Source organism: Dicentrarchus labrax, unplaced genomic scaffold (assembly GCF_905237075.1).
Source record: "Dicentrarchus labrax unplaced genomic scaffold, dlabrax2021, whole genome shotgun sequence".
NCBI lineage: Eukaryota > Metazoa > Chordata > Actinopteri > Moronidae > Dicentrarchus > Dicentrarchus labrax.
In genome coordinates, this window is record NW_026136704.1 from 11590783 (window position 1) to 11599373 (window position 8591).

Here is an 8591-nt window from a genome sequence, read left to right on the forward strand (position 1 = left end):
ATAGTAAAGCTAACAGATTCATTGAGAATATCCGGTCTTTACTTTTTTCAAAATAAAGGTTTGTGTTCAGAGTGTTAAAACAATACATTATTAAACTATGCATTTAATAGTTACTGTTTTAGTATGTATTTATAAACTACATATCTGCTATTTTGTGTGATTTTATGCGCTTCTGTAGTCAAAAAGTCACGTTGCTTTTAAAGCGGACAATTCTACGCTTTTATTGTGAAAGGTAAATCTCATAACTTTCCATAATGTTTCGCCGGTTGGCTTAACCTTAATGTAAGACTTGCCCGTGTCAGGCGCATGCGCCGTAGTGACCAGCTGTCAAACGGGTTTGCTGTCTGCTTGATGGATGTACTCGCATTCATCCAAAGGTCACTACCAAATTCGATCAATTAAACAGAAAATAATGTGGATCAATACATAGGTGACGCTACTAATATGTATCTCTGTATGTATGTGTGTGTGTGTGTGTGTGTGTGTGTGTGTGTGTGTAGACTGAGGTATAAGATATAGGCTGTAGATTAATGAATACTAGAATACTACACAGGAGGATCTGCTGCAGGAGAAGACGTGACCTTACATCTCCGTGCTTCTATGTTTTTCAGTTACCCACCCACCTCTCCTGCTCTCCTGGGAGATGAAATGTGGGGGTGGGGGTGTGAAAGCAGGGGGAGGTGTATGCGTGTGTGTATGTGTGTGTGTGTGTGGAGTATGATGGTGAAGTCAGGAGAGGTTCATGAAAGGGATAGGAGGTGAAAGATGAGAGGAGATATACAGCACTGTAACACTGTAACACAACCCGTATCTCAAGCAGCCTTGAAAAAATCCTGAGGGAAAGTGTCAAATCAGAAAGACAACAAATACCTTTCTCCTTTCTTTTCATGGTCACACACTCAGAGTTGACGTCCAGGGGTGGAGCGAGTGTTGGGGGACAGAAAGGAAGGTGTGGATGGGTGTGAAGCTGAGGAAGGGGAGGCTCATTTTGATTCACTTCATTGCATTATCTGGGTCATTGCCTCCTCCTCTCCCTGTCCTCCCCAGTGTTTCCTCCCCTCCTCCATCTTTTTCTCCTTCATTCCTTCTTTATTGATCATCCAATAAGCCTAGTGTTAAAAACAGGAGAAGAGGCAGAGAAAGAGAGAGCGAGGGAACAAAATAAAACCAAAAACTGATTAGGAGGTACTTAGGTAGCGTGGAGCAAAAAGGCAGTGATTTCATTGCACTTGAAAGCAGCATGAAAGGGGGGGGACAGAAGATGGAATGAGAGGAGACTGATCAATTGAGAGTGGAGATAAAAATAAAGAAAACACATGATATCAATGATTGCAAATAAGGACGTGACAGGATGATTGATGACTTGTCCTTCCCACCCCCTTCCTCCCTATCTATCCCTGCAGTTTGGGTGGAGCCCTTTAGTCCTTACAAACCTTGTGTGTATGTGTAAGAGCAAGAAGCTGTGCATATGAATCTACCTCTATTTGTTTCCAGTTATATATTCAGACCGCGTTTATTAGAACAAGGTGCACGACAAAAGAGCGGCAGAAGAGGGGGAAAAAATAGATCCTCTGCATACAGGTAACCGCAACAGGCAGGGAGAGACTGAGAAAGCGAGTGTGTTGGAGAAAACAAGATTAGGATTAGAGCAAAGGATGAGCCTACTTCAGGGATTTATTGTCAAGACAGAGACAGTGGGACTAAAGACAAGCCTCCTTGTAATTAAAGCTCTGCTATCCACAAGAGACTGCATCGCAGACCTGTGTGTGTGTGTGTGTGTGTGTGCATGCGTGAGGTGGGTTATGTGGTAGATTGTGTGGATAGTAAAAGAATAAAAACCATAGTCATGTTTGACCCCACTGTGCCACTTACCCACAGCAATTTAATCTGAACAGTTATTAAATAAATGCACCAGAAAAGAAAAACTGGCATCCCTGTCTGTAAATGTGCAGTAAGTTTGTAATAGATTCACTGACATGCTCCACTGTTCAGTTGACAAAGACACCAGATAAATGTAAATAAATGATGATGTCATTGCATTGCTTAAACTGCTGTAATTCTTTCCCCCTTGCATCCTGAGTCCACACCCTGATCCCCTCACTCGCCTCCTCTCTATAGAGCTCCAGTCCCCCCAGTGGTCAGCTTTCGTCAAAACAAGCTGCTCTAATTCTAAGAACATGATACTCCTTAAAACCAACAGGGGGGGATATGACCCCATTAAAAAACAGCTTTCACCGGAGACTTGACAGTGGAGGAATCAAAAGCTGGTCACTATAACCCATTCAAATGTTATTTATTTGATTTGTTGTTATTATATTGTGCTGTATATTTCCTGGCTCTGTAATCATTTTAAAACTTCTGTGTTCACCTAAATATTTGTGGGTTAGTCTCCAAAATGAAAGCAAAAAGCATAGCAGGAATTTTGTTTTTAAAATGGTAAGGTTTATAAATCACAGTTGAGGTGAGGTGTCAAGATGCTTTAGTACCCTTTAAGTGAGGGCAGACACTTATGATAATCAACATGTACAGCCTTAAAACCATCATAGTGAATATGAATTGCCCTTAATTATTCTTTTTTATTTTCAACTTTTTCAACGATATATATCATTTTGTTAAATATCAATTTTGCTTAAATTTCACTAATAAATATTTTGATAATAACATGTCTTTTTCATCTATGCAGAGCTTTTTAGCACAGCTGATTGTTTTGGTTTTATGGCTCTTAACTTTATTGTTTGATCACTCACAAGTCAATTGTATTTATATAGCACTATGTCACGAATCACAAATTTGGATGGAGCAATAGGTGGTGAACATAGTGGTGCAATTAGTAGCTAAACAGGCACATATTTCCCTCAGGAGTTGGTTAAGACTAAACTGGAGCTAAAAGGAGAGTGAAAATTGGACTTAGAATTTGTCAGGTCACCAGAGACACGCCTCCAAATGAATCCTAAAATTGCTCCCTATCTGCTTGATGTCTAATAAGGTAATTGTTTTCCAACACATTCACAACAGTTTTCTGTGTTCATATGTTGCGTTTATAGGTTGTTCAACGGCCCCCAATTGGCCAAATAATCAATTAATTAAGTAATTAAAGCGTTTGAGATCTGGCTGCAACAACATATTGTATCCCTGTGGCGTGACTCATAGAGCTAACTGCTCTCTGAATTCTCGACATACGTAAATCCAACTCATCTAATATCACTTTTATTAGCTGCAGCTGAGTTCATCCTGCTGTGACCCTGTGGAGAGACTCTGTTGGGAATATGGAGAAGCAGACGTATTAACCCATTCATGACTAACAACCATATTTAGTATGTTAAGGTAAAACCCCTTCTGTCAGAGCTTGAAACACAAAATGTTCTTTTAAAAACTAAAGACATCAGGACGACTTGGTAGCTCACCTGATGGAGCAAGAGCTTCATGTGCCGGGGCTGGGTCCTTGCTGTGGCGGCCATGGTTAAGGTCTGACCTGTTGCCCTTTGCTGCGTGTCATCCCCCCTCTCCCTCTCTCCCCTTCTTGTCCGTCTCTCAAGCTGTCCTGTCTGATAAAGGGAAAAAAGTCCCATATATATATATATATACAGTATATAAACTGTAATCATCACAGAAACAAGGTTAGCATTGACATGTTAAATATCAGACTTACAGGACAAAAGCATATATTATTGTTGTTCTGAATCCAATGGTACCAACCTTTTTCTAATAACTATTTTTAGAGATGGAGCCATTTCTGCAACTCACTATATTAGTCCTTAGTGACTAGGGGTTACTAATTTTATCCCATAAGAATACATTATAATATGGATCTCAGGTCTGCAAAATGGAAATATTGGACCAAGGAAAAGCAGTAGATCATTTTTCATTTTGAATCTATATTTTAACAGTCCAGAAAGTATGTATATCAAAAAGTTATGACGCTCTGAAATTCCTAACCTATTATTGTAGAGGTTTTTTCTTAAAAATTAAAAAAAAAAACTACCCCAAGTGAAACTAAAAAGTGCAAAGAAAAGCCTGTGCCGTAGTCTCATACTTAAACTGAGTTGAAACATTTAAATGGATTTGTGCATACCTCAGTTAGTACTTTAAGTACTGCAAAGTCCTAAAAGTAGAACAGGAGCCAGAGCCTTCAGTTACCAAGCTCCTCTCCTGTGGAACCAGCTTCCAGTTGTGGTTCGGGAGGCAGACACCCTCACCACATTCAAGAGTAGGCTTAAGACATTCCTCTTTGATAAAGCTTATAGTTAGGGCTGGATCAGGTGAGTCCGAACCATCCCTTAGTTATGCTGCTATAGGCCTAGACTATCGGGGGATTTCCCATGGTGCACTGAGCTACTCTCTTCCTCTCTCTTTCTGCACTCATTCATGTCCCTTTAATGCATGTTACTAACTCCACTTCTTCCCCGGAGTTCTTGTGCTTTCCGTCTCGCAGGTTCTCATGGATCCTGGTGGAGCCTCCGCCATGGTCCTGCTTGACTGCCATTGCCAATACTGTTGTTGCTGTGCACCCGTCTGTCTGTCTGTCGCTCTCTCTCTCTCTCTCTCTCTCTCTCTCTCTCTCTCTCTCTCTCTCTCACCCCAACTGGTCGAGACAGAGACCACCCACCTAGAGCCGGAGGATCTGTCTAGGTTTCTGCCTTTTAACAGGCAGTTTTCCTTGCCCTTGTCGCCAAGTGCTGCTCATGGTGGTACTGTTGGGTCTCTGTAATTAATGTTAAAGAGTTCGGTCTAGACCTGCTCTATTTGAAAGTGTCCTGAGATAACTTCGTTATGAATTGGCGCTATACAAATAAAATGAATTGAATTGAATTGAATTGAATTGAATTGAATTGAATTGAATTGAATTCAAAGGAAATTATAAAATTCCACTGTCGACATTAATGGGTTAAAAGTTGGAACATGATGTCCACAGTCTGAAGTAAATGATTAGGGGATTAGGAGTCCTATATTTGCAAGAAAAAAAACCCATGTTATTTAAACCATATAATGCAACCTTTACTTGTTAGCATTTTGTTGAATGCTAAATAAATATAGAGCAGAGAGCAGAGATAGCTGAAAAATAATATAACACACACACACACACACACACACACACACACACACACACACACACACACACACACACACACAGATCAAATGTTAATTATGGAGGATTAGGAATCTCAATGAAGGTTCATGTCACTTCAACATCATTTTAATAGCAGATTTAATTAAATGAAAACCAATGCCGGGAACCAAGGCATGTAAAAATTGGTATGCTTTGGTTAAAAAGGTCAGCAGTGTAAATTATGTGATTGGGTTAAGGTTAGTTGTCCCACTGATCTTCCTCCAGTTTTTTTAAAGCTTTCACATGAACTTTCATCTGATCTGCTATCCTCATTTGAGTCTGTCTCATTGTATCCATAAAAAGTGGATAGTGTTAGTGACCAGTCATTCTGTGTCCCAGCAGGCACTTAGACCAAGAAAGATAATGAAAGGATTTATCCAAATATCTGCAGGAAACAACTTGAGGCTGATAGAAAACAACACCAGAGCCCCAAAAACCTATCTACTCAGAATCCCCCTCAACTTTATTGTCATTATTATTATTATTGCATTGTTAATACCTCATCCGTGCAGCCAGGAGGAGGAAAAGGACCATCTGAGTAACTTTTAAAAATTACACTAAACATCTATTATCAAACTGCTTTAGCTGTTTCAAGGCTTCTGATTCCCTTTTTACCACATCTTCGCTACCCTCGTCACAGTATATTTAACAGCATCAACATTTGACGTGCTAATGTATGCAGATGCTTCAATACAAGATACATGGTTATGTATGAAATCATCAGTCATTTTTATTCATGTCATTTTATACTGAATACAATATATATACATTCATACTTTTTACTTGAGTGGCTGACACTGGCTTGAACATAAACTTCTGTTGTCTTCTACTAGGAATGCACAATGGTCACCTGACATGACATAAACAAATTATATTGCACAATAACACTTTTATAATACATAAATAATGGAGAGAATGCTTTTCAGAGTTACTATTAAAGATCATTTCACTCTCTCAAACATCTTTCTCATCTCCTCACCTGTAATGAGAAGACAACAGATCAAGGACCTCTCAGTGTATCTTGGCAACTGTTATATGAACTGAGAAGGCAGAAGAGGCAAGCAATGGGGAAAAGAGAGAGAGAGAGAGAGAGTGTGTCAGAGAGAGAGAGGGGGGCCTACTCTGCAGAGATAAGATGGTATTCTCCCTTCGTGCAAAATGAGTTCATTAGGGGAGTGAGAGACAGCCATTGCTGGGAATCAAGGTCTCTGTGTGATAAAGGGTGGGAGCAACAGATTGGAGGGAAAAAAGGAGTTTCATTTCCTGTTCTTCAGAAGCAGCAGCAGTATCTGGAGATCAGCAGAGAGGCTGGCTAGAGGAAAAAATAGAGAGACAGGGAGAGGACAGACGGAGCGAGTTAGAGAAGTAAATGCCAGGATTTTTCTGTCAGAAAAAAAAGAGTGACCCTCGGGATCGCTGTCAAAAATATTTATATCGAGAACTGAGGGGAGACAGACAGAAAGAGAGTTGAAAGATATGTCAAACTCAGCTGCTCTCTGGAAAGTGGAAAGTCAAAGTGAGCTGCTGCAATGAAGTATTAGGGTTATCAGAGTGCAAAAGGCTAAACAGAACCCATGAGGGATTTTTCAAAAGGACAGCATCCACAGACATGTTTGAGAAAGCGTATAGGCAAATGCACTCACAAACAAAGCCCAGGTTGCCATGCCCAAATTAATATAAGAAAGAAAAAAAATAAGAAGATATGAGAACTGGAAAAATAGATGAAATGAGCTGGGGGTCTTGATAGACACCTGATAGTGAGAGAGGCTGGCAGGCAGGCAGCTAGGCAGATGCTTAGATGACAGGTACAGCAGGGGTGGAGGGATACGCTGGCTGTGCTGCGCTGTTTAATATAGATCTGCAGCGATAAGGCAAGACAGAGAACACAGGATGTGTCCATCAGTCAGGGAAAGGGAGCTCAGAGGAAATTGCCACAATAAAGTTCACAACACACTCACACATATAGGAGAAATGTGCACATCCATGCCGCGAGTTGCAATTAAACCAAAGAAATGTCCGTTTTGAGTTTCGTTTCAGACCTGGCTGATGTGTGAAAAGCAGGAACAAGTACATGCTGAAATAATGACACTTCTCTAAAAGTTTTCTTCTCACCCCCTCAGGATGTACTGTACTCACCAGCTACATAATGTATTACTGCACATCTGTTGTACATTGGCTCAGGCTCAGGTGGGGTGAGCTGAAGATCATCCTCTCAGCAATACTATAATCAAACACTCATGCTCTTTCTTTTACCTCATACTCTAGTGTGTGTGTGTGTGTGTGTGTGTGTGTTTGTGTGTTTGTGCGTGTGTGCATGACCAAGACTGTTTGCTGAAGCTGCTGATTGTAGATTTCAGTTGTGGGATTAATCAGTGGTGACAAGGAACCATTGTGCACATATGTACACACACACACACACACACACACACACACACACACACACACACACACACACACACACACACACACACACACACACACACACAGATGCACTCAGGTTGACAGAAGAACAATAATTGTCCCGACAGCATGGGGTAGCCAGCGTTTAAAGAGGCTCAATGCTACACATTATTTCAACTCTACTACTACTACAGCCGGAACAGGCTTTTCCATAAATGAGCATGCTGTAATTGTTTTCACATGTTTTTCACAGATAAAACATTGCATTCCAGATGTTATTCCGTCTCACTTGACTTGTGTCAAATCTGAGCTCATTATGCAGTCACTAAGAATGGAGTTGCAACCCTCTATAAACACACAGGATCAGTAAACAGTGACACACAGGGCAACCTTACAAGGAGCCCCACAGTGTCCACAGCACTGCCACTTGGATAAAGAACCTACTGATCCTGTTGCCACATGTGGGCCACTCACTAGCTGTGATGTGTGTTTGGACTCAACATTTTACCACCACATGGTAAAGCATGAGTTCAGGCAGATTTTGGTGCAGATCGCCCAACACACGATTCTGCTCGTTTCTGTCTTCTTGGCAGAGCAAAGTGTAAAAAGCAAGAGATTTAACAGAAAACACAATCCTTTCCCTCAGCAGTGGGGTATCTGGTTATTTGAGAGTTTCAGTTTTATTTTTTGAGGTTTTAAGATATAAAAGACAAAGAATGAATGACAGAAGGAAAAATATTTGCATGGGCAGATACTAGTCAGGGTAAGGGGGAAATTATGACCCTTGAAAGAACTGCAACTGATTGCCAAGGCCGGGAGGAAAGGCTGTCCATTGTGGGCCTGTTGCAGATATATAAATGACAAGAACTATCAATGTAAAAATCCCAAAGATAGTTTTATCTGTTTAGAGGTGGTGTCACTATTACATATGTAGTTTGTCTAACAGACTAGTTAATTTATTTGGCTGTGAGATGTCTTGCTTGTGGCTGCAGAATACATTTGAGGTATGTGTCTATAGATTCCTGTATCGACCTGGCTCTAGAGGTGATATCAAATGTTATTTCCCTGTTTCCCTGTTTCACTT